Below are 27,122 nucleotides of genomic sequence, written 5' to 3'. Positions count from 1 at the left end.
AAAATTGGAACTTGAAACCTTTGAATTCTAAGAGGTTATAAGCATGGTTTAGTAAAAATAAAAATATTATATTTTTCTATAAATATGACACAGTTGTTGGGCTCTGTGACTGTATGAATAAGTCTGGATCTTTTTCAAAGAGCAAAATTTATTTGGGCTCCAAGTTAGTAAATTAAGGACTACCTTTTTTTGATATAATCATTGCATTAAATTGGGTCAAGGACCATTGTTTTTGTTAACGTACTGTACCCAGGTCCCAGACTGGTTTGGGATACCCCATTTTTGATAATGGTTACCTTGTGCAGGGATTCCTGCGAGGGTGTTAAATGTTAAATGTAATATGTTTGTTTATTCTGTGTCAAGTTGGTTAATTGTTTAAGTTAATTAGAGCTAACCAATAATATTCTTCTGCCTTAATATGTGTAGTAAGGAGACATTATCCTATAGCGAAGAATATATAGATCAGTTGTTAGGAGCACAGGGGGGCACTAACTTCCTGGGTGTGACCAACCCAGGTGTTGATGTCACTCTGAATGAGAAAATTGCCAAACTTGAAAGGTTGGAGAAAAAACTAATCAGGACTAGACTACACGGACATACCTTAGCTAAATACCTACAATCAAATGTAATCCCTGTGGGTTTAAGAGTGAGAAACGAACCTGCAATATTTATTGACAACCCGAAATTTAAGGAAGGTTTTAGCTTTGTCTCAAATAATTGTTCCAGGCACTGGATGGTGCTTGGAATTGAAACAGCGGTAGAAGAAGTCCAGCGTCTGTTGAAAGAGATAGGTGAACTTAGAAAGGAGATCATTGAAGACAAGGCCTTAACCAACGCCAAAGAGGCACTTGAGAGATTAGAAAGGACAATTCGTGAATTTGATATTTATACTCAAACCACGAAATTGGATAAAGTGGCAAGGGATATTACCACATATGATAAAACCTTAACCTATCCTTACTTACAAGAGGGATACTACCAGAGAGAACAGCCCGGTACATACAATAGCAGAGGTAGAGGGGGGTACAGAAGGTACACCACCTTCTCAGGTTCATCTGGGGAGAGTAACCAGAGCACTGACGCGGCACGTCCAAACACAAGCTCTAACACAAGTACCGGTACCACAAATACTGATTACACTTATACTGACCAGACACCTTTTTTAGAGGAGGACCCTTGGTGGGGACAGAGGGGAAGAGGACGACCCAGGGGGTCACGAACACAATCATGGAACAGAGGAAGGGGCCGGGCGAGGGGACAAGTACAGTTCCAACAGGAAGGACATGGGGAAATACAAACCAGGAGACAACACTACAGATGGTAGTGCATACCGAAGAAAATCCAGTGATTAACCTTTCCAGCTATACCCTGACCCCAGCAGAACAAAGCATTCTGAGTAAAGGGCTCTCCTTTGTCCCTACATCAATGCCCAATGGATTTAATTTGAAACTTGAGTTACATCAGTTTTTTCGTAAAATACGATTAAAACAGTTTTTCCAGAGGATCCCTCTCAATCCTTCCTTTCCGGGGAGTGGACTAAGACCACCCTCTAAATTTAACCCACCCTCACATCAAATACCAGCTAGGATACTAGCCTATGAACAAGTAGTGATGCGTGATGTTGAACAAACTCTAAAAAAGAGACAATATGTGAAATACAATGTCTCGAAAGATGAACGCCTAGCCCTGGGATCCCTCAAGGAGAATATGTCCATTGTAATTAAACCAGCGGACAAGGGCGGGGCGATTGTGATTCAGAACCGGGAAGACTATGTGAATGAAATCACTCTCCAACTAGGAATACCAGGCAACTATGAAAGACTAAGATCAGATCCCACTAAAGAGATAAGTAAAATGATAGAAATCGTGACTCAGAGAGGGTTAACATCTGGCTTTATCAACAAAAAGGAGTTTGAATATCTGAATAATAAGCACCCCAGAATGGCCACAATTTATACCCTCCCGAAAGTGCACAAGAGGCTCAGGGATCCCCCCGGTAGACCAATCATATCGGGGTGTGGTTCCCTGTTGGAACCAATTTGTAAATATATAGACACTTTTTTGAGACCTTTGGCCGTGAATACACTTACTTATATTCGAGACACCATGCAAGTGATAAAATTGGTAGACCAACGTCCCCATGATCACACCCTACAAGTATTGGCGACAATGGATATTGTCGCACTATACACTAATATTCCACAAAATGAAGCTCTTAGATGCATGGAAATTATACTAGATCAGAGACCAGCACCACACTACGTACCGACTGATTTTATCATCGAGCTACTGGCCATTGCCATGACCAAAAATTATTTTCTTTTCCAGGGCCAGCATTATATCCAGACGAAGGGTGTGGCCATGGGCGCAAGCTTTGCGCCGAATCTGGCGATCCTCTTCATGGACAATTTTGAAAAAACTCATGTCCTTAACACATCTAATCCTTTTTTTGAACATCTGGAGGTATGGCGTCGGTATATCGATGACGTGGTTATCATATGGAAAGGGGATGAAGAGACACTAAAAGCTTTCCACCTATGGTTGAATAACTGCTCTGTGGACATTCAGTTTACACTTGAATACGATAGACAGAGTATCCACTTCCTTGATATAACAATTAACACAGGAGAAGGGAAATTATACACTAGCCTTTATAGGAAGAACAGTGAGCGAAATACACTCCTACGTTATTCGAGCCATCACCCACGCAACCTCAGGGACAACCTACCTTTCGGACAGTTCCTGAGGTTGCGTAGGAATTGCTCTAAAAAGGAGGACTACTTTAATGAGGCAGCTGGACTAGTGACGCGACTAACTGAAGGAGGGTACCCTATTCGTTTACTTAAACAGGCACGTAAACGAGCCTGGTACAACCATAGAGAGCAATTACTAGAGCCCAAAGTAAAATCCTGTGACAGTGAAGATCGATTAGTCTGTGTGACTACATTTTCTACAAAAAGTACAGCAATTAAGAAAATTGTCAATGAACATTGGCATTTGGTTTCCGATGTATTGAGAATGACTGATCCACCTCTACACGCGTTTAAAAAGGCCAAAAACGTGAGAGACCACGTAGTAAAATCATTACTACCTACAAAACCCAGAGCTAATCAAACTACCCTATGGGGAACATCGCCAGTGAAGGGCCACACGAAATGCGGTCAATGCAAAGCATGCCCATTAGTACAGGACACTGTTCGATTTACTCATAATGAGTATACACATGAGCTACAAGAACATACTAACTGTAACAGTACAGGGGTTATATACGCCATACTCTGCCCATGCAACTTTATGTATATTGGGCAGACCATACAGAAAATTAAATGCAGAATCCTTCAACACTGCAGCAGGATCAAATGCGAGACATCTGGGGCACCCTTGGTGGAACACTTTCTCAAGTTTGGACATAAACCCGATAGCCTCAAATGGTGGGTAGTAGAAAAAGTGAAACCTAACCCGAGAGGAGGAGATTTCAGTAATGTCCTGAATATCAGGGAGTGTCGATATATCCACCTATTCGACACGATCAGACGTGGGCTTAACGAATATGAGGAACTTGGTAGACAAATTGTCTCTATGAGCAATGGATAGTTGGTCACTGTTCCACTTGGTGACATCTCTAGCCTCTCAGCCCATAAATACTAAATTGATTAAGTGGTGAAACTTCTGGATTTCCACTCTTTGTTCATCCATTAGGGTTTCAGAATGCTACAACTTGTAAATATTGAACTATAACAATGCCTTTAATGTGAAACTACCCTACAGGCTGTACAATGCTGCATTTAATGTCACATCCATATGTAATCGATCTTGCGTGACCTGAATGTGTGACTATATAATCTCTGTGCAAGTAATATTCTAACTGATGACAATGTGTGACCAAACAGTTTTAATGCTAACAATACCCTATGTGTTGATAATGTAATTGCAGTTTATGTTAGCCTCTACTGTAGTTGTGTGCTGGTAATTGTATATGTACACACAATCATGCCCTATTGAACATTATAGTTATCAGAATGGAATTGCAATTTATGTTGACCTCGACTGTAATTGTGTGCTGGTAACTGTATATGTACACACAATCATGCCCAATTGAACATCATAATTATCACGGATATAAAAATCGGAAGCCAGTGGTAGCGTTAAAATACCGGAATCTCAACTATAGAGTTAATAGGCACCCCTTGCGAGATAGACTTTAGTTTAATGATCGCGGGGAGACTCGAACGCAACAAGAGGCAGCAGTCTCTCTTCTCTGCCTATAGTCACGTGGGTTATGACGCGCTATTCCGGGAACTTACTTCCTGGTTTACGAGCGGTGAGAAACGACCGGCGCTGTATAACGGACTTCCCCCCTTTGCATCATGTTTGGCGTACATGGAATCTAACAAGAGGTAGGACGCCAGGTTTTCGTAATTGTAGTTAGCGCTTGATACTGTAGTTAGTGCTTGGCATTATTCATGATAATATTAAGGGGTAATTACTAAAATGCTACCTTATTTTAAATTGCAGTGACCACACCGGCACTAACATATAATATCCCTCATTGAGGTGGGAAGATACATTGGAGATCTCAAACTGTGAGGGAGTCCTCTACATCATTTGGAACTTACCATCCTTGCGAATGGGTAAGTTAGTCAGGAGGGCGTATTTGGCCATTGAATGCACCAGGAGCAAATAGTTTCTAACCCTACATTATTGTACACAGATTTAATCTGACGCCACTACATAAGCACTCTGGCAACTTGGATACATAGACTGAGTGAGCTCACCACCATTGAGAGTGGGTAAGTTGTCAGCCAAAAGTATATCCAACTGTTCAGCACACACTGTAAAATACCCCGCCTCGTTTTTTAACCTCATACTATTGCCCACAGATTAACTCTCACGGATTCTATTTTGCGAGATGGATATATAGATCCTAGGTCGATTTCTGATGACGACCACTTGAATTACCATTAGGGTAAGTCAAATTTTACATTAAATACTCTAAACTGATGCAATTCTCACAGACAGGCCCTTATACAATTTATGTTTAAATCCTTAGGAACTGGTTTACGTCAGGTACGGAGGGTGCTCTCTAGTCCTGAAGAAGACCCGCAAGCAGAGGCTATCAGTTACCCCAAGGCATTAAGTCGGGTCGAAACGTCGACACCCCTATTAAGATTCCCTGGACCACTATACATCTAGTGTTAAAACGTGTAAAAAAAGAATGATATTCTAACACACTAGATTGTGAACTTTGAAAGTGGACAGGACATTTTGTTTTGTTTTATTAGTATTGAATCAGTATATTCACTTGTATAAATTGTCACCAACTCTTCTTTCTCTTTCTCTTAAATCACTCGCGCCATCTTTCGAGCACTAACTCTATGCACGTTCTCCATGAGCACCTTGTTATGCGTACCTTTAAAAACATTGTAAATATTGAAAAAACCTGATAAAATTGGAACTTGAAACCTTTGAATTCTAAGAGGTTATAAGCATGGTTTAGTAAAAATAAAAATATTATATTTTTCTATAAATATGACACAGTTGTTGGGCTCTGCTACTGCTACATTAACAGACGGTGATGGCATTCCCTCAACCTATTTATTCTGAAATCCTTCCAGTTGAAGCACATTTGAGCAGACGCAGATTGCAGCTGATACATGAACCCACACTAGTAATGGTAACTGGTTTTAGACTGCAGTCTTCCAGCAAGTGGCACTACACGCCACCACCTTAGGGCTCCACTTGCCCTTAATGCAGTGAACACAAAGTGCTAGATATGCCTTTGTCTTGCCACTACCTCCTTTAAAGGACAACCCTGGCCCTACCCAATCTAACCCTGACAATACCCAATCTGCTGCCCCTTCTCCCAGATCACCAGCAACCAGTCAAGTGAGAACTTCTCAGAAAGGTGTAAGGATCTGCCTGCTACCCAATTTCTCAAGCGGCAAAACTGACCTCTCTACCTCACCATATCTTACATCCCTCCTTGCAACTGAATACATTCTGGGACAGGTGGTTACCAGAGAGAGGCAACTCAAAGTCAAGCGTGGGCATTTCGCCACCAGCTCCACTGTAAGATGAGTGGGGCGCCACACAAGCACACACTGCCATTTCCGTGGGTGGGTGCAGTTGCCTCTTTGTTGGGTCACAAATGTGTGAGCCTCACTGAATCTACTAACTTTACATGAATTCAGCCTTATGTCAATTGTACGTTATTGAAATAGCCACATAAATATCGAAGTACCAAAATGTTTTTTCATCATATTGAGTTGATCGCATTGAAAGGTCTTGCATTACATGCCACTTTAGGTAAGCCACTTGCTGGTAAACCAGAGTGTTACAATTCAATAACAGAAAAATGCTGCCATCAGAATCCAGCTACCTCTCCTATGTCTTGTTGATTGTAGGCTTGCCTTTGGCCCTGTGCAGTGCTACACTGCCTGTTGACTAGATTCATCCTATTCAAATGCCACATACAGCCAGATTCATCAAATACCCATTTTGCGAGTCTTTAATAGCGATTCATAAGGAATCGCTATTACAGACTCGCAAAACGGGATTCATGTAGGAATCGCAACATAAAATGCGATTCCTACATATTCCTTATTTGCGATTAGCAAATTGCTAATCCCAAATAAGGAATAACTCCCCATTCATTCCTATGGGCCTTTGGCCCATAGGAATGAATGGGGAGTATTCCTTATTTGGGATTAGCAATTTGCTAATCGCAAATAAGATAGCGATTTAAAGGGTGCCAGGGGTCTCCAAAGGACACCCTCTAGCACCCCTTAAATGAAAATTTAAACAGGTGTTGCGCACACACATGTCCAAAGGACATGTGTGTGTGTAACATGCAAAAGAAAAAAATGCACTAAAGTGCTTTTTATCTTTTTTCGCAATTTACCACGAAGTCAGACTTCGTGGTAAATTGCGACCAAATATTGCGAATTCGCAATTTCAAATTGGTTGGTGAATTGCATTTAAGGAATCTCTATTAGAGATTCCTTAAATCCAATTCCTCGCAAATTTGCAATTTCTCTAATAGCGATTTTTGCATTTGGGATGATGAATCCCAAATGCGAAAATTGCACTCGCAAAGGGCCAGATTCTCAGAATCTGGCCCTTGGCGAGCGCAATTTCGCTTGATGAATCGGGCTGATAGGCATTTACAGGGATGCATTCCATAGCTGTTTCCTTTGTAAGCACACCAGTCATAGCCAGATACCAGTTAGCAGACATTCCCAGTAGTCATACCATTTGCTGTTTCTAGTTACCACAACTTCTTTTTAGCATTCTATTGGCACACGACTTGCAGTTCCCAGTAACTATACCCAGCACTGTCATTGAGAAATAATCAATTACGAGTACTTTACTGCACCTGCTGAGTAGAGTGCCTATTCCAGCATCCTGCCACCTCCCAATTTGGAGTTCCAATTGAATGAGGTGTTAGGAACGTGTGAGGACCCAAGATGAGAGTGGGAATCCAATCCTTAATTGAAGATCTTAAGGAGATGGGGTAGAGGGGATCTAGGACCCAAACATCAAGATCAACAGGAGGGCATGGTAAAAGGAGAATGTACAAGCAGCCATTACTGCCTTACCACTCCGCCTTCAATTATTTTTACAATTCTCCTAATTGTTGGTGTATTAGAACAGGGGGTGAAAAGGAGGAGGTAAGACCTAAATTTCACACTTGACCTAACCCAGTACCAAATATTTTAGCCTGATTGTGGGGACAGAAAGTGGAATGATTGTGAGAAATACAAGTGATTTCACTTTCTGCTCCTACCTCCAGACCTTATGGCTAACATCTTCCCTCTACTGTCTCCAACAATCACACCCATACTCATACCTGAGATTTGTCATTTGGCTGTGCAATAAGATGAACTGTGATCAGTGCTCCCAACACCTCTCCCCTCTGTTAATATCCCACTGATACACAATGAAAGACCTATGAGAGGGGGAGGAAACTGTCCCTACATCCTCAGCTATGAGCCTGCTGTCTAAAACCACTGAACTACCAGGAAAGTGAAGCCTCAGGAAATAGCATGTTGCCCAATTCAAACTTAAAAAAATATATATCAGACAAACTGTCTCCTTTTCTTGGCACCTCAGTTATTAAAAGGTCTTCCTGCCTTAGCCTGCCCATTAATCGGAAAGCTTTAATGTAACGTCTGCATATAACCATAACAGTTTAGCTTTACCAAGGGCGAGTCTACTCTCAACTGACACAGTAGATGGGCACATCAGACAAAAATAATCTCTTCATTCAGCACCCATGCTTGTATTCTGACTCCTACAGAGAGTGTAGAATGTAGTATTGTATCTAAACTACGTATTGTTCTTCTAGCGCCTCTTTGCCAACACTTTTTGTAAAAACAAATAAGTATCTGCCCTACTCATGTCTTCTTGATACTACAGTCAGATGTTTCAGTTCACGACTTTGGTATGTAAAACTCCATTCCTCCCAAGGGCAAGTATGATGGCCTGACATCCATATTCCTACATATACTTCGGGTAGCGGGTTATAATTCCCTGCTCGTCTTACACAGCTCAAGTTATTCCTATTGCCTCACACTATTCCATGCTTCCATTGCTTCCAATGTAGCCAGTAACTCCACCTCCTCTTGAGTCATCTAAATAAAGTGTCAATATATTAACTTGAAATTGCCCATCATTCACTACAATCACATTGATCAGGATATCGTATGGGACCCTGAGTTCTACTTTCAAGGAAGCTGAGATTGTGATATCAACAGTCGATAAGCAATTCACGGGGCTTTTGTCCTCATATAAACATGTGCTACTCTTCGAAATAAGGGGGTCATGGTGATGGCGGAAAGACTGCCACTGCTGGCCATGCTGTGGCAGTCCTTCTGCCATCGGACCACAAATTTCCGCCCGCAACATTAAGATGGCGGGGGATCCAGACTTCGACCATGGCGGACAGATGGATCGTCCACCATGGAACCATCACAGGCAAACGAACCGATTGCCTGGCTGAACGGTCTGCATGAATAAAATGGTGGCGTGCTTAGCAGGCACCGTCCACCATATTATGATGCAGGCTGTGAGCCAGCCTTTCCATGATGGCAACACCGTCATGAAAAGGCTGGTGTAGATCTTGTTCAGGGGCCCATTGCCGACCCTCAATGGGGGGTGTAGGTGCTTCAAGTGCAGGCACTGTGTGGTGGCTGCCACGTAGTGCACTGTAGTGCACAACATGCATTTTTAACATTGCAGTGGGTGCTGCTGTCAGCAGCAACCACCGCAATGTTAAAAATGCAAGATGCGGCCACCCTGGTGGTGGTCACATCCTAATGTGGTGTGAGAAACCGCTGAATGTATTGTGGACGGTCCTGGTCACCACCTCTATGGCATCGTAATCGGCCCCTAAGTAAGGACTGCCCAAGCATAGAATAAGACAAATCTAACTAATCATAGACAGTGATTTGTGAATTAACCCTTACCATTAAGAAGAAATTCACATTTAAAATAGGATGAAGACAAAATATCTCAGTGCAGATCACTTGTTTCTGTGTGTAGCCTACACAACAATCACAACACAAAGTCAGATTGTATGCATGTGCAACTTGAATACTCCAAGCTTTGTGAATATCCAGAACTTTATGCAAGTGCATTACAGGGTGATGGTCGAAACTGTGCAGTTATCTTTCATGTTAGAATTGGGGGTCTCTGGTTGGCACAGGTATGTACTTGTGACAATAAGGGACCCTCTCCTCTAAGTCATGGCAAGGGACTTACTCCTAGAAATAACCCCTGCTCACCCTTTAGGTAGTGTGGCGCGAGCAGACAAGACTAATCTCCAGAGCGCATACGGTTAAGCACTTGTTATAACACACACAATTAACTATTAATCCACCACACAGGGACACAAGACTGTTGTTTAGTAAAAATATATCCTTTATATAAAAACGTTCAAGCAGGCTTGCATCACAGACTTCTTTATTCCAGTTACTCTTAAAATGTTGCCACAATTCTTGAACATAATGGACAGTACTTAGAATAATTTCAATCACTCTCAAAACGGCTTCCCAGTACTTCAAAATGGTTCGGTTCAAGTTACTTTAAAAATGATGCCACAATGCCCAAAAGCAAGATGTAGGCCTTAGTTGCAAAATTCGGGGCCTGGAAGTGGTTAAATACTTCTAAAGCCGGCTCACTGGGCTTCAGGCCCTGTTACTATTGTTATTGCGCTTTTCGTTTCAGGTCTGGGCACTCCGTTGCATTCCTGTGTGCTTCGTACTGTGAACTAATGCAAAGCCCCACTAACTTCCACGCGCCTTGCATTAGACGCGTACGACGCTGTCGATGCTAACAAGGGGTACGAGTCGTATTACACTGGTGCGACTCGTACTGCGGATTCCAGACACAATCGAATTAGCAGCGGGACCCAGCGCACAGTTCGAGGCGGACCAGGGGCCTCAGTACATACAGGCAGTGCGAGGCGTTTGTTGGGAGCGAGTTTCGCACAGCGCACAGCTCGAGGCGTTGTAGGCACAGTACCTTTTCTTGGTTGAACGTTCGAGGCGGACGGATGCAGGGGTCAATCCTCCCACGTCGCGGTGTCTTCCCGGGGGCGATGCGAGCTACGGCTCGAGGCTCCAGTAGGCGCGGTGCTCCTAGATTAACGGTGCGTTGTGGGGGCAGACGGACCCGCAGCGTATGCTTCTACCTTGGAGGGGAGCGGCTGCACATGGTGCGGGGCGGGAGTACGGGTCCCAGACACGGGACGCACTCACTCGCCTGACGCTCCGCAGCTGTTCGCTTAACAGCAGCGGGCGCTCTCTTCAGTGTGATCACAGCGGAAAGGTCAAGGCAGGGTGGGGGTCCGTCTTTACTTTACGAGCTGCGGCTCGGGGCCAGAAGCTCGTGGAGCTCGGACCGGACGGGTCCTCTTTACTTTGCGAGTGACGGCTCGGTCTTGCCAACAGTTCACGGTGCTCGGACCAGCTGGGCTGGACTTTACTTTGTTCCTGTGGCGTGGCCAAGCTGAAGTCGCGTGGCTCGGGGGTGCACTGCTTTACAGAATGGGCGTTTTTAGGATTCCTCACACACTCTGCTTCCCTGAATCAGCGATGTAGGGTCAGACCACATGAACAGCAGCTCTTCTTGAAGGGGGGGTTAGCGCCCAATGTTCCTGGGGCGCAGTTCAGGGGGCAAGTTCACAAGCAAGCCCTTGGAGATTGTCAAGATGCACAAGTTGAATTGAAAGTCTTTCAGTCTTTTCTTCCTCTCTCCTTATTGCAGCAAGGCACCCACCACAGGCCAGTCTCTAAGGATTAGAGACAGTAGTCCTCCATGCAGCTTTCCCAGGTCCTTCTCTTCAGGCAGAGTTTCTTCTTGGCGTCAAAAGGATCTGATTTCTTAGGAGCAGGGCTCCTACTTTTATACACCATTTCTTTTGTTCTCGCAGGCCAGGGGGGCCTTTGCCTAATCCAGTCAGTCTCTGAGCAATTTGTTTTTCAGGCCCTGGCTTCTTCTTTCAGTGTGCAGGGCAGGGACATCAGACACTCTGCAGGAGGTGGAGCCAGCATTGTCATTACAAGTACAGTCAGGAGCACTCTGTTGACAGTCTTCCCTCTTCCTGGACCAAGTGCAGGGAACAGTCATCAGTTGCTCCCCAGGGGGCGGAGCCAGCATTGAGGTGGCAGAGTACAGCCCTATTCAGTCAAGGGGCACTCCCCCCACCCATCCTGGTGTAATCTCTCTATTCACCACCTGTCAACCTCAGCCTGTCCCCTGGAGTTCCCCAGCCCTGTCACACACAGAAACCAGACAGCAGATACACATCAGAGCAGAGGCGGGCTGAAATGGTTAGGCAAGCAAATACAAACTTTCTAAAAGTAGTATTTGCAAACACAGGATATTAAAATAAACTTTACTAAAAGAAGTATTTTATTATTCTGAGTTCAGGCATACTAAACTTGACTTTCTACCATGCTGTCTGCGTCTGCTGGGATTATAGAGTGTAATAATTCCAGCAGCCCATTCTGGCCTATGGAGAGTATGTAGCCTTACAATAGTGAAACACAAAAATTGCTGTAATTCACTCTTAGGACATGCCACACACATCAGGGCTTGTCCTACCTTATGCTTACAATGCACCCTGCCCTTGGGCCTACCATAGGGGTGACTAATATGAAGTTAAGGGAAGGTTTAGGGACTGGTAAGTAGGTGTACTTGCGCAGTTAGCATGACAGTACCAGACTACACGCAGGTTCTGCAATGGCAGACTTTAGGCACATTTTACTAGGCCGCTTCTGTGGGTGGCACTACCAGTGCTGCAAGCCCACTAGCAGCATTTGTATATACAAGCCCTGGCACTCCTGGTGCACTTTACTGGGGTCTGATAGTAAACCAAACAAGCCAATCATGGAATCCAATCACATATACATTTTACAGTAGGGAGAGCATATGCACTTTAGCACTGGTCAGCAGTGGTAAAGTGCCCAGAGTCATTAAACCAATCAAAAAAAGGTCAGAGAGAATATTGGAGGAAGGCAAAAAGTTCAGGGTGGATCCTGGTAAAGAGGGCCAAGTCCAACACAACCCCCTTCCAGCCAAAATGCATGGTAGACCATTCACTACCGTGATGGGCTTCCCTGCTTAGGGCATAGAACATGGACCTGGCCCGCAACAGCAGGGGCATATTCCAGTTCTACGCCAATCTGAGCCTATTTCAAATCCTCTGTTCATACTCTCAGGGTCCACCGAGCCAATCCCTGGGAAACCCTTCTCTACACTTGTGGACACCACCTGTGCAGCCTCTAACCTTAATTCGCTCACAGGTGTGTCCCAACAGACAGACATCAAGTCACAGTGGCCACTGACAGTAGTCAGGGATGAGACCCAGGCCTCATGCCTCTCAGAGCTCTCAAACCTCTGTGGCATTAGAGAGCGGGGGCAATAGCCCCGGGTGCTTGGCACCCTTTGTTCACTCTCCCTCCTGTCAGGTCAGGTATGACATCCTGGCACTGACCCACCAGCCCCAGGCCTGTACCCGGCAGCTGGACCCATGACTGGGTTGGGTTCTCCCACACCCGGTCCTCCTCCTTGGGGCTCTGTACCCTCCCACCTGGAATGGTACCCCCTTCCAGAATTGTCAGGGCACCTGTGGCAGGTGACCAGCACAATTAGCCCACCAGTTCAGGGGTGCTATCCTGCAACTGGTTCAAAAAGGGGGTGGTGATGGACAGAGTATCTGAATTAAGCAGAACACTCCTACCCAGTCAACAGATCAGGGCTTGATCCATAACCGTTTTTTAGCTCACTGCACCATCCCAGTTCAGAACCTGGCTACATGCAAATTAGTCTGCCCCTGGCCCAGTGCATCATGGGTACAGGGCAGACCAAACTACCAAGCCAATTCTTTTACTGGAAAGGAAACAAGCTTCCGGGGACTGGTTTCTGGCATTACAGCCGTCTTCGGCCCGGCTTACTTGAATCCTGATGGTGCAGTGAGCAAGGGACTCACATCTGAGCATACCCTTCCACACTCGTGGTGGCCAAAACGATTTAAAAAGGGGGTGGTGATGGATCAAGCCCTGATCTGTTGACTGGGTATGAGTGTTCTGCTTAATTCAGATACTCTGTCCATCACCACCCCTTTTTCAGAATCGTTTTGTCCACCATAAGCGTGGAAGGGTATGCTCAGACATGAGTCCCTTGCTCACTGCACCATCAGGATTCAAGCAAGCCGGGCCGAAGACGGCTGTAATGCCAGAAACCGGTCCCCGGAAGCTTGTTTCCTTTCAAGTAAAAGAATTGGCTTGGTAGTTTGGTCTGCCCTGTTCCCATGATGCACTGGGCCAGGGACAGACTAATTTGCATGTAGCCAGGTTCTGAGCTGGGATGGTGCAGTGAGCTAAAAAACGGTGATGGATCAAGCCCTGATCTGTTGACTGGGTATGAGTGTTCTGCTTAATTCAGATACTCTGTCCATCACCACCCCTTTTTCAGAATCGTTTTGTCCACCATAAGCGTGGAAGGGTATGCTCAGACATGAGTCCCTTGCTCACTGCACCATCAGGATTCAAGCAAGCCGGGCCGAAGACGGCTGTAATGCCAGAAACCGGTCCCCGGAAGCTTGTTTCCTTTTCAGTAAAAGAATTGGCTTGGTAGTTTGGTCTGCCCTGTTCCCATGATGCACTGGGCCCGGGACAGACTAATTTGCATGCAGCCAGGTTCTGAGCTGTGATGGTGCAGTGAGCTAAAAAACTGTGATGGATCAAGCCCTGATCTGTTGACTGGGTATGAGTGTTCTGCTTAATTCAGATACTCTTTCCATCACCACCCCTTTTTCAGAATCGTTTTGTCCACCATAAGAGTGGAAAGGTATGCTCAGACATAAGTCCCTTGCTCACTGCACCATCAGGATTCAAGCAAGCCGGGCCGAAGACGGCTGTAATGCCAGAAACCGGTCCCCGGAAGCTTTTTTCCTTTCCAGTAAAAGAATTGGCTTGGTAGTTTGGTCTGCCCTGTTCCCATGATGCACTGGGCCAGGGACAGACTAATTTGCATGTAGCCAGGTTCTGAGCTGGGATGGTGCAGTGAGCTAAAAAACGGTGATGGATCAAGCCCTGATCTGTTGACTGGGTATGAGTGTTCTGCTTAATTCAGATACTCTGTCCATCACCACCCCTTTTTCAGAATCGTTTTGTCCACCATAAGCGTGGAAGGGTATGCTCAGACATGAGTCCCTTGCTCACTGCACCATCAGGATTCAAGCAAGCCGGGCCGAAGACGGCTGTAATGCCAGAAACCGGTCCCCGGAAGCTTGTTTCCTTTCCAGTAAAAGAATTGGCTTGGTAGTTTGGTCTGCCCTGTTCCCATGATTCACTGGGCCAGGGACAGACTAATTTGCATGTAGCCAGGTTCTGAGCTGGGGTGGTGCAGTGAGCTAAAAAACGGTGATGGATCAAGCCCTGATCTGTTGACTGGGTATGACTGTTCTGCTTAATTCAGATACTCTGTCCATCACCACCCCTTTTTCAGAATCGTTTTGTCCACCATAAGCGTGGAAGGGTATGCTCAGACATGAGTCCCTTGCTCACTGCACCATCAGGATTCAAGCAAGCCGGGCCGAAGACGGCTGTAATGCCAGAAACCGGTCCCCGGAAGCTTGTTTCCTTTCCAGTAAAAGAATTGGCTTGGTAGTTTGGTCTGCCTTGTTCCCATGATGCACTGGGCCAGGGACAGACTAATTTGCATGTAGCCAGGTTCTGAGCTGGGATGATGCAGTGAGCTAAAAAACAGTGATGGATCAAGCCCTGATCTGTTGACTGGGTATGAGTGTTCTGCTTAATTCAGATACTCTGTCCATCACCACCCCTTTTTCAGAATCGTTTTGTGCACCATAAGCGTGGAAGGGTATGCCCAGACATGAGTCCCTTGCTCACTGCACCATCAGGATTCAAGCAAGCCGGGTCGAAGACGGCTGTAATGCCAGAAACCGGTCCCCGGAAGCTTGTTTCCTTTCCAGTAAAAGAATTGGCTTGGTAGTTTGGTCTGCCCTGTTCCCATGATGCACTGGGCCAGGGACAGACTAATTTGCATGTAGCCAGGTTCTGAGCTGGGATGGTGCAGTGAGCTAAAAAATGGTGATGGATCAAGCCCTGATCTGTTGACTGGGTATGAGTGTTCTGCTTAATTCAGATACTCTGTCCATCACCACCCCTTTTTCAGAATCGTTTTGTCCACCATAAGCGTGGAAGGGTATGCTCAGACATGAGTCCCTTGCTCACTGCACCGTCAGGATTCAAGCAAGCCGGGCCGAAGATGGCTGTAATGCCAGAAACCGGTCCCCGGAAGCTTGTTTCCTTTCCAGGAAAAGAATTGGCTTGGTAGTTTGGTCTGCCCTGTTCCCATGATGCACTGGGCCAGGGACAGACTAATTTGCATGTAGCCAGGTTCTGAGCTGGGATGGTGCAGTGAGCTAAAAAACGGTGATGGATCAAGCCCTGATCTGTTGACTGGGTATGAGTGTTCTGCTTAATTCAGATACTCTGTCCATCACCACCCCTTTTTCAGAATCGTTTTGTCCACCATAAGCGTGGAAGGGTATGCTCAGACATGAGTCCCTTGCTCACTGCACCATCAAGATTCAAGCAAGCCGGGCTGAAGACGGCTGTAATGCCAGAAACCGGTCCCCGGAAGCTTGTTTCCTTTCCAGTAAAAGAATTGGCTTGGTAGTTTGGTCTGCCCTGTTCCCATGATGCACTGGGCCAGGGACAGACTAATTTGCATGTAGCCAGGTTCTGAGCTGGGATGATGCAGTGAGCTCAAAAACGGTGATGGATCAAGCCCTGATCTGTTGACTGGGTGTGAGTGTTCTGCTTAATTCTGATACTGTCCATCACCACCCCTTTTTCAGAATCGTTTTGTCCACCATAAGCGTGGAAGGGTATGCTCAGACATGAGTCCCTTGCTCACTGCACCATCAGGATTCAAGCAAGCCGGACCGAAGACGGCTGTAATGCCAGAAACCGGTCCCGGAAGCTTGTTTCCTTTCCAGTAAAAGAATTGGCTTGGTAGTTTGGTCTGCACTGTTCCCATGATGCACTGGGCCAGGGACAGACTAATTTGCATGTAGCCAGGTTCTGAGCTGGGATGGTGCAGTGAGCTAAAAAACGGTGATGGATCAAGCCCTGATCTGTTGACTGGGTATGAGTGTTCTGCTTAATTCAGATACTCTGTCCATCACCACCCCTTTTTCAGAATCTTTTTGTCCACCATAAGCGTGGAAGGGTATGCTCAGACATGAGTCCCTTGCTCACTGCACCATCAGGATTCAAGCAAGCCGGGCCGAAGACGGCTGTAATGCCACTGGGAGATCCTCCTCAAATGGCCTACAAGTACAGCCTAGGCCCCCGACCTGATATTCCCTTAAGAAACCATCCAGGACCTGAGACTGGGTTTCGGGTACATTGGGACAGAACCCATACTCACTCCTGCTCCTCTGAGATAGGACGTGAGCCCCTACACCCCTCCTGCTATACTGGGACCTAGCTGGGCTACACTGAACCTCTTCCATCCCACAGCACTGGAAGTTACCTGAGCCACTCTTGTTGGAATCACTCCCTAAGGCTTCTTCAGACCCTCTGGAATCCACCAAAAGGTCAGCCTCCAATGTGAGCTCCCTGGGGTCAGAGAACTCACTCTCAAACAGGTGTTGGCATAGCTCTGGAAAACAGGGACTTAAAATATGCTCCCCCAGAATTGGATCACACAGCCCCCTACAAGGGTCAACCAAACTATCCTTCACCTCATCATCCAGTGCCTCACACACGTAACCCACACCACTCTCCTGAGCTTGGCAAGACAGTATCTGACTGTCTCTGTCCCACAACCCACACTCTTCCGGGCGGTCTCCACACTCCCTTTCCAGGACTTCAATTTTGGGGGATCCTCTCTCCCTGTACCTCTCATCTAGAGTCGGTAGAGTGTCCCCTCCACTACTAGGACCATGAACCCCTACGCCAGCTACCCTATTCCCTTCAGGGACGCTGCGCCCTACTGGAGCTACCTCATGTCCTTGAACCTCCTGGTGTATATTAACCCCCTCCAAGTCAGGTTCCACATCTCTGGGTGTGTGTACTACTCTCCCAGCACTAGATACCTGAATGTTGCTGCCACCTTCTGTGCTGCACTCCACCTCCAACTCAGCTACACATATTTCTTGATGCTGGGCTGAAGCCCTCCTGGCCTCAAGCCCCTCCAGCTCCAAGTCAAGTTTCCTCATTCTCAAGTCATGCGCAAGCTGCATTTTCTTTTCTTCCAGGGCTAACTTCCTAGCTTCTAGCTCCAGTTCCCCATTTATTTCCAGCTCTGCCAACTTCATTTCCTGATTCTGGTTGCCTGTCTATCTGACAGCTCCTCTGGCGACAGACATCGGGCAGAAACACTGCTACCCAACGGGAAGGTTGCACCCCTCCATTCTGGAGTCAGTGGTCCCTCCAGCTGCTGCTCTGCATCCTCAAATTCAATATCCTTTCCAGGGGCATTCCTTGCCTTGACCCAGGCCCACAGTGCCTTTTGAAACTGCTCCCTTCTGGAGAGTTCGGTCAAGGAAATATTCTAATTTTTGTAGAAGCTCCTGAGCTGTTTCTTGGTGTAGTTTTCTAGTTTCTCCCAATCACAGTCAATAGATGAAGTGGGTGCTGCCTTTTCCATTCTCACTGAACCAGGCATGACTTTTCACAAAAAAATGGTTTTGTCTTCCAGCAAAGCACAAATTAAGAATGAGTATGTGGCTAAGTTACTGGACCGTACTCACTATGCAATGGTCAACAATCACTGTATATATTACACAAATGCAAATTCGTTATCCTCACCGCGGCCTCCAATGTTAGAATTGGGGGTCTCTGGTTGGCACAGGTATGTACTTGTGACAAGAAGGGACCCTCTCCTCTAAGTCATGGCAAGGGACTTACTCCTATAAATAACCCCTGCTCACCCTTTAGGTAATGTGGCGCAAGCAGACAAGGCTAATCTCCAGAGCACATTGTTAAGCACTTGTTATAACACACACAATGAACTATTAACCCACCACACAGGGACGCAAGACTGTTGTTTAGTAAAAATATATCCTTTATATAAAAACGTTCAAGCAGGCTTGCATTACAGACTTCTTGATTCCAGTTACTCTTAAACTGTTGCCACAGTTCTTGAAAATAATGGACAGTACTTAGAACAATTTCAATCACTCTCAAAACGGCTTCCCAGTACTTCAAAATGGTTCAAGATACTTTAACAATGATGCCACAATGTCCAAAAGCAAGATGTAGGCCTTAGTTGCAAAGTTCGGGGCCTGGAAGGGGTTAAATACTTCTAAAACCGGCTAACTGGGCTTCAGACCCTGTTTCTATTGTTAATGCGCTTTTCGTTTAAGGGCTGGGCACTCCGTCGCGCTCCTGTGCGCTTCGTACGGTGAACTAATGCAGAGCCCCACTAACTCCCACGCGCCTCGCGTTAGACGCGTACGACGCGGTCGATGCTAACAAGGGGTACGAGTCATATTACACTGGTGCGTCTCGTACCGGGGTATCCAGACACAAGCAAATTAGCAGTGGGACCCAGCCCACAGTTCGAGGCGTTGTAGGCACAGTACCTTTTCTTGGTTGAACGTTCGAGGCGAACGGATGCGGGGTCAATCCTCCCACGTCGCGGTGTCTTCCCGAGGGCGATGCGAGCTACGGCTTGATGCTCCAGTAGGCGAGGTGCTCTTAGGTTAACGGTGCATTGTGGGGGCAGAAGGACCCACAGCGTGCGCTTCTACCCTGGAGGGGGAGCGGCTGCAGGTGGTGTGGGGCGAGAGTACGGGTCGCACACACGGGGTGCACTCACATGCCTGATGCTCCGCAGCTGTTCGCTTAACAGCAGCGGGGCGCTCTCTTCAGCATGACCACAGCAGAAAGGTCAAGGCAGGGCGGGGGTCCGTTTTTACTTTACGAGCTGTGGCTCGGGGTCCGAAGCTTGTGGCGCTCGGACCGGACAGGTCCTCTTTACTTTGCGAGCGACAGCTCGGTCTTGCCCACAGTTCACGGTGCTCGGACCAGCGGCGCTGGACTTTACTTTGTTCCTGTGGCGCGGCCAAGCTGAAGTTGCGTTGCTCGGGGGTGCACTGCTTTACAGAATGTGCGTTTTTAGGATTCCTCACACACTTCGGTTCCCTGGATCAGTGCTGTAGGGTGAGACCACATGAACAGCAGCTCTTCCTGAAAGGGGGGTTAGCGCCGAATGTTCCTGGGGCGCAGTTCAGTGGGCAAGTTCACAAGCAAGCCCTTGGGGATTGTCAAGATGCCCAAGTTGAATTAAAAGTCTTTCAGTCTTTTCTTCCTCTCTCCTTGTTGCAGCAAGGCACCCTCCACAGGCTAGTCTCTCAGGATTAAAGACAGTAGTCCTCCATGTAGCTTTCCCAGGTCCTTCTCTTCAGGCAGAGTTTCTTCTTGGCGTCAACAGGATCTGAATTCGTAGGAGCACGGCTCCAACTTTTATACACCATTTCTTTTGTTCTTGCAGGCCAGGGGGGCCTTTGCCTAATCCAGTCAGTTTCTGAGCACTTTGTTTTTCAGGCCCTGCATTCTTCTTCAAGTGTGCAGGGCAGGGACATCAGACACTCCGCAGGAGTTGGAGTCAGCATTTTCATGACAAGTGCAGTCAGGAGCACTCTGTTGATAGTATTCCCTCTTCCTGGACCAGGTGCAGGGCAGAGTCATCAGTTGCTCCCCAGGGGGCGGAGCCAGCATTGAGGTGGCAGAGCACAGCCCTATTCAGAGTCAAGGGGCACTCCCCCCACCCATCCTGGTGTAATCTCTCTATTCACCACCTGTCAACCGCAGCCTGTCCCCTGGAGTTCCCCAACCCTGTCACACACAGAAACCAGACAGCAGATACACATCAGAGCAGAGGCGGGCTGAAATGGTTAGGCAAGCAAATACTAGCTTTCTAAAAGTAGTTTTTGCAAACACAGGATATTAGAATAAATTTTACTAGAAGAAGTATTTTATTATTCTGAGTTCAGGCATACTAAACTTGACTTTCTACCATGCTCTCTGAGTCTGCTGGGATTATAGAGTGTAATAATTCCAGCAGCCCATTCTGCCCTATGGAGAGTAGGTAGCCTTACAAAAGTGAAACACGAAAATGGCTGTAATTCACTATTAGGACATGCCACACACATCAGGGCTTGTCCTACCTTATGCTTACAATGCACCATACCCTTGGGCCTACCATAGGGGTGACTAATATGAAGTTAAGGGAAGGTTTAAGGACTGGCAAGTAGGTGTACTTGCGCAGTTAGCATGACAGTACCAGACTGCACACAGGTTCTGTAATGGCAGACCTTAGGCACATTTTACTAGGCCGCTTCTGTGGGTGGCACAACCAGTGCTGCAAGCCCACCTGTAGCATTTGTATTTACAAGCCCTGGCACTCCTGGTGCACTTTACTGGGGTATGACAGTAAGCCAAATAAGCCAATCATGGAATCCAATCCCATATACATTTTACAGTAGGGAGAGCATATGCACTTTAGCACTGGTCAGCAGTGGTAAAGTGCCCAGAGTCATTAAACCAACAAAAACAGGTCAGAGGGAATATTGGAGGAAGGCAAAAAATTCAGGGATGACCCTGCCAATAGAGCCAAGTCCAACAGTTCAGATGGTATTTCCTTTGAAAATGTATTTTTGATTTGTCTTTAATGTTTACCCTGTGCAAGGATTTCCACAAAACCTGGAAATCTGCTTACTCAGTCAGGTAAATACCAGCACGCCAGGTTTTGTGGAGTTGTTGTGAGTTACGGCACGTGTTGTGGATGCTCATTACCATAACTTGTGAATTATAGTTGGTTTTACAAGCTTAAGCCAAAAGCATAACTCAGTTTTAACTGTTTTTTTAGTGAGTGATTTGACCTACGCTTCCGTCTGCAGAATTTTTTCTGTATCATGCTGTTAGAATCGAATAAGATAGGGATTTCTTTATACACGCCTCTTTTTAGATCGATCAAATATGATTTTAGAGAGCTTAACATTGTTTGGCATTGCTTTATAAAAATCTGGTATACTAGAAGGTTACTGAGCAAAAGTATTGTGCAAATCTGTGAAAAAGAATGATGTGGGTTGTACACGTATAACAAAAAAAGCTTTAACATTTGTTTTCTTTCAAGATGTGAAACTATTTCATATTGACACAGAAATAGGACACATTATTGAAATTATTGTATGTTGATTTTACTTCATTGCAGTTGTATTATATTGTAATGTAATGTGTGACTCTTTTTTTTTTTTAGAATCTTCATACAGGAGAGAGTTTTACAAGTAATGGCATGATGCCAAGGACCCGTACACACATACTCACCTAACCATCGGATCTGAGTGACAATAGCAGAATGGCTATCACTATCGCAAGTAAGAAAAGATATGGCAGCTACAAGCTGGGAAGATATCCATGTTTTTAATATAACATAAGTTTCACCTTACAACAGATGATCCCACATGGAGAATTTCATTGAAATGAGTTCAGAATCTTGCTCATCTGTGAAGAGTAATCAGTGGAAAGTATCTGATAGGAATTAGTTTATTAGTTCATTTATATGTTCCGCCAGTAGAGCTAAATATTACTATTGAAGATGCCTCACCTTTGCATACCTGGGTGGGTGTACTGAATATTGATATCTGCAAATTTGCTTCTATGCAACCGACCCTACCTATACAACTTCTACTTGTGTTTGCACGTGCAGCAAGACTTAGATTTTGTGATGTGCAAAGCTCAGTGGAGTAGACTCAAGCTAGACTTGCAATAAAAGTAACAATGCTTGTTTTATTCAGGACATTTACCACTGAAGGTAATTGTAGAGGTGGGTCGAATGTTTTGCTCCACCCGCGGAATTAGCAGACTTTTGGTCACTCTGCGTTACACTTGAACATGGAGTTCTGGCCAAAATCTGCCAATCTCTGCATGGCGGACTTTTTTTCCCACAAAGCTCCAGAAAATGCGAGCAGGTGAGTGGAAGCAAGAAATAGCATCCTCAGTGCAATTTTCTTATGCGGTCTATCTTGGGCAGTAGTGATCAGTCCTGCTCAGAGGGCTGCTGTTCAAGTAGATTTGCTGTAACTCGATTTGATTTTCTACTTGAGTAACAGCAGAATCAACTCGAATGGCCATGCACTCTTGCACAACGCATGGTGCAGTACAATCTGATATTTAGCACTGCTCACACTACCGACGCTCAAATGCAACATGCGCAGCATATTATCTGTCCTTTGGTGGAACTCTGAGGAATCTCCGTGAGTTTTTATGCAACTTCACGGAATTCAGCGGAGTCAAATTCCGTGAACTCCGTCCACCCCTATTTTCTGTCTGGAACCGTTTCTTTATTTGGCATCCTGGGGCATATTACCAGGCATAAGCGAAAAATATCGCTAAGCTTGGTTAGCGGCCAAAATTATATCACCGAGCTTCGCCTATTTTTATCGCTTAGGAGCCTTGAAATTATCAGAGTTTATCTCCTAAGCGATAAAAATCGGCCGAAATGCATGAATATCGCTCAAAAGTCAGCGATATTCATGCATTACCGAGCAAATGCTCTTAGCCATGTTATCCACCTACCATTGGATAACATGGCTAAGAACTGCTCTGGGCAGGCGTTAGCTTTTGGAGATAATCGCACTTAGCGCGATTATTTCCAAAAGTTGGTAATAGGGATAGCGATGTAAGCGCCTGTTTCCAGTCGCTAACATCTTGGCATCTTTGCATGTCATTAGCGATAATTATCGCTGACATGCAAAGTGGGCCCCTAAATGACCGCTATCGCCTATTAGCTGTCGCTAACTGGTGTTAGTGACAGCTAGGTAATAGGGCAATTAAATTATCGCCGCTTTAGCGGGAAAAATTCCAGCTAAAGCGGCGATAAGGCCCTTGGTAATATGCCCCTCTGTTTCTTTCTTACGTGTGAATTGTGGGTTCATCTTACACTTTTAAGAGCTGTACTTGTATGGTATGAAATTGTGACCGATATTTTTGAGTATTACTTATTAAAGACAATCTCCTTTACTTTGTGGAGAAGTGTGGCTCACTGGTTAGAAGCGGCAGACCCTGAAGCCGAGGTCAGCCCGGGACCAGGGTTCAATTCCCGACGCGGCAGGGTCTTGGGTCAATGTCCGCGGACTCGATAATTCTCGCCTAGGTGCCTATGCTAACCATGGGTCCCACTCTGCAACTCTGGACAATAGCTTGCTCAATCTCCACAACGGCCCTAGCAGTGCCGGGGATGCCTGGCTTCACCTTGGGGGTGCCCTCTCACAGGGAAAGCCAGGACGGGTTCCCCAGCGGTATACAGCGCCAGGACGCCACGTAACGAGGTAACAGTGCGCTTTACAAGTATACATACATTACATACACGTTACTTTGTATTGGGGGTTTGAACCATCCTGTTGATCATATTGTTAAAGTGTATTTGTAGAAATCGATGCTGGCAGATGAGCTTGTTGTTTTGTGCCTATCTTCCATGTAGAGCCCTTATAGTGTACAGAGGAGCATAAATCTTATGTGAATAGAACAGCAAAATATCTTATTTGCTGTCATGCGTTAGACTAGTTCACTGAAGGGAAACTGTGAAAGACTATTGCCTCGATTCTTCTTAATCCCGCCACAATTCATGATAGACCGTGGCGAAGGGGTGGAATGACGTCCGTAAATGCGCTACCTTCCCTATCGTCCTCGAACCTCGGGGCATATTACCAAGGGCCCTTATCGCCGCTTCAGCGGGAATTTTTCCCGCTAAAGCGGCGATGATTTTCTCGCCCAATTACCAAGCTGTCGCTAACACCAGTTAGCGACAGCTTGTAGGCGATACATTTTGGGGCCCGCTTTGCATGTCTGTGATATTTATCGCTAATGACATGCAAAGTGGGTGTGCCAAAATGTTAGCGACTGAAAACAGTCGCTAGCATCGCTATCGCCTATGATCAACACAGGCGTAGCGTTGGAAATATTCGCGCTAAGCGCGAATATCTCCAAAAGCTAACGTCTGCCCTGACCAGTTCTTAGCCATGTTATCGAATGGGAGGTGGATAACATGGCTAAGAGCATTGTCACGCTAATGCGTGAATATCGCTGTCAATACAGCGATATTCACGCATTTCGCCTGATTTTTATCACTTTTGAGATAAACCTTGCTAATAGCAAGTTTTCTCAGCAATAAAAACAGGTGAAGGGCGGCAATAAAAATATTACCGCTAACCCTACTTAGCGATAAATATTGCTGTAGGTTGGTAATATGTCCCCTCGAGTCTAAAGAATAAATAGGAGCACTGAAATGTCAAGGATTGTAAGGTCACGTCCTGTGGCTCAACTGTTTCCCTCCAGGCTTGTCTATACTTGGTATTGCCAATCTGACTTTGCCATTGTTAAGCACAATAGCTGGTTCTTGCTCCCCATCCTCCTTTCATGGGGAGGTTTTTGGAAACGCACGCTGTGGGAGGAAGAAATAATGAATTTTTTAGACAGTAGGGCCCACATTTACATGGGTTCACTTGCTCCCTTGCGTGATGCAACCCAATTCAGTATTGCAGATGTGGGCCTTTAAAATGGCAAATCATTAAGGTTGGCGATTTCATGATACTTACGTTTCGACGTTTCATCTGATTTTATTTTCATATTACTTTATTTTCATATCATTGCTGTTTATTCACGTTTATTTCTTTTTCCTGGAAAAATAATATTGCAGCAGTTTTTTTCGATTGATTTAGACGAAAATAATAATATTTGACTGTCGTGTAAGGCCAGAGTAATCTCACAAGAAATGCAACAATGGCATGGAAGTTAAATTCTGTATGTGGGCTGCAGGGGGTTTTACACCATCTACATATATAACAAACTATAAGGCTTCATGAAGTGCTCTGGATGGGCTTTAGTTTAAAAGCACTAAAGTGACGCATGGCAAGAAAATCCTACCTGTGCCACGCAGAAAAAAAACTATTTTTAGAAATTAGCTATGTGTTCCCTAAAGTGTGCCCAGTCAGTCCAGAAGGCTGGATGCTCAATGTATAAAAATGTGACATACTACTCATGGACCTCACAGTGAACAATTAGCCAAATGCTCTTTGGACTTTGCAGTTATAGCGTCATTGGCCATGAACAAGCCTACCTATAGATGAAATCATTTTTGCTAAACACCTGCCAAAATATTATAGTGATGGATTAAACGCTATTTTACTTGACTTATGAAATCTAATTTATTGTTGAAATGCACATCCTTGGTTGGCAAGCTAAAAACACATCTTATAGAAGAGAATTGCTTTTGGTTCTACGAAGGAACTTAGCAGGGATTTGCCACTAGAGAGAGGGAGTTTTTCTTTTTACTTAGAAATGCAAAAATGAGGTGCCAGTAATAGGTACTATTCATTTACAGGGCAAATCTAGACTTTCCGGCTCCATCCTCAAAAGAAGATGAAATCATGTATAGTCTGGACAGAAGATAGGACTCCTCATCTCCGTCAAGAAGTGGCTAGGGGAAAGACAAGATCTTCTCCAGTTGGAAGATGGTTGGACCCTACTTATTTTAGGGCCACTGGCAGATTTCTGTAGACCAAGACAGGAAGTTCTAGAAAAAAAGGAAAACAGTTTCTGAGACAGTCAATAGAATTGGGTATAGGAAATTGTCCATTCACTGGCTAGTGCACAAAGTAGTTCTGGCACCTGACCACCATTCCTCAGGACACTTCTGAACCTGAGAAGAAAATATCTTGAAGAAAGAGGCCTCTGCCTGACTGCTGGTGCAGAAATGCCAATGACTTCTGACTCCTGCAGGCAGCAGGAACTAGTACTGCTCTCCAAGGCTCAAGTGTTGGGCCTCCTGCTTTCTGTTACCAGCTACATGGAAACAAAAAAGTTAAAGGACATCTGACTCCAAGAAAGCACTCAGCTGATCACTGAGGATTTGAACCTGCAGGAGCCCTAGCTGGAGTAAGGCAAGGTATGTAAAGCTCTGTCCCAAGAAGCTGGAGACTGCATGAGTTACAGGGGAAACTTTCCGAGCAGTTGCAGCAAATAATTTCCACCTGCAGAGGGCCATAGAAATGTGTTCAGGCTTTTATATGGTGGGTGATCCCTCAGCATGTAAGAAAACCATTTTGACCTGGTTTTGAGCCACTGGTAAATTTCGAGAACCAAAATAGTCTGTGAGCACATCTGAAGGTAAAACTTTTATTGTGTGTGGAGAAATATGTGTGTGTGTGTGTGTGAGAGAGAGAGAGAGAGAGAGAGAGAGAGAGAGTGATAACAGGTGAGTTTCATAGTAAAATAATGCAAATGAAGAGAGGTTCTGTGGACATAATACACCACAATGATAATAGCAGAATGGTATGTCAATGTCACTGAACTCTGAGTTGGCTTTGCTGGACCATGATGAGTTATTATGCTTTCATTTTTTATGTATTATATAGTATATTTATATTTTCTGTATACTATAGGTTTTTTTATACAGCTGTTACTGAAATTATTGAAAACACTACTCTGCATCACATTTGGCGATGCAGCACGGGCAACGAAATTCATTTTATTCATTGTTTACTTACCTGTAATGGTCCATATCCCGCATTTTAA

At 45.4% G+C, this 27,122-nt stretch overlaps 1 protein-coding gene across 1 annotated transcript in view; it reads left to right on the top strand.

The window, feature by feature from the left end:
* Positions 1–27,122, top strand: part of GRM3 (glutamate metabotropic receptor 3) — a 1,262,213-nt gene that overhangs the window by 467,402 nt on the left and 767,689 nt on the right. Inside the window, exon 2 of the mRNA XM_086919750.1 lies at positions 21,808–21,925. The gene's annotated coding sequence lies outside the window, so the exon portion shown is untranslated. The remainder of the gene's footprint in view (positions 1–21,807; positions 21,926–27,122) is intronic.

This window comes from Lissotriton vulgaris, chromosome 1_1, assembly GCF_964263255.1.
Source record: "Lissotriton vulgaris chromosome 1_1, aLisVul1.2, whole genome shotgun sequence".
Taxonomy (NCBI): Eukaryota; Metazoa; Chordata; class Amphibia; order Caudata; family Salamandridae; genus Lissotriton; species Lissotriton vulgaris.
Note: the sequence above shows the minus strand (reverse complement) of the source record. Positions and strands in the feature narration are given on the sequence as shown.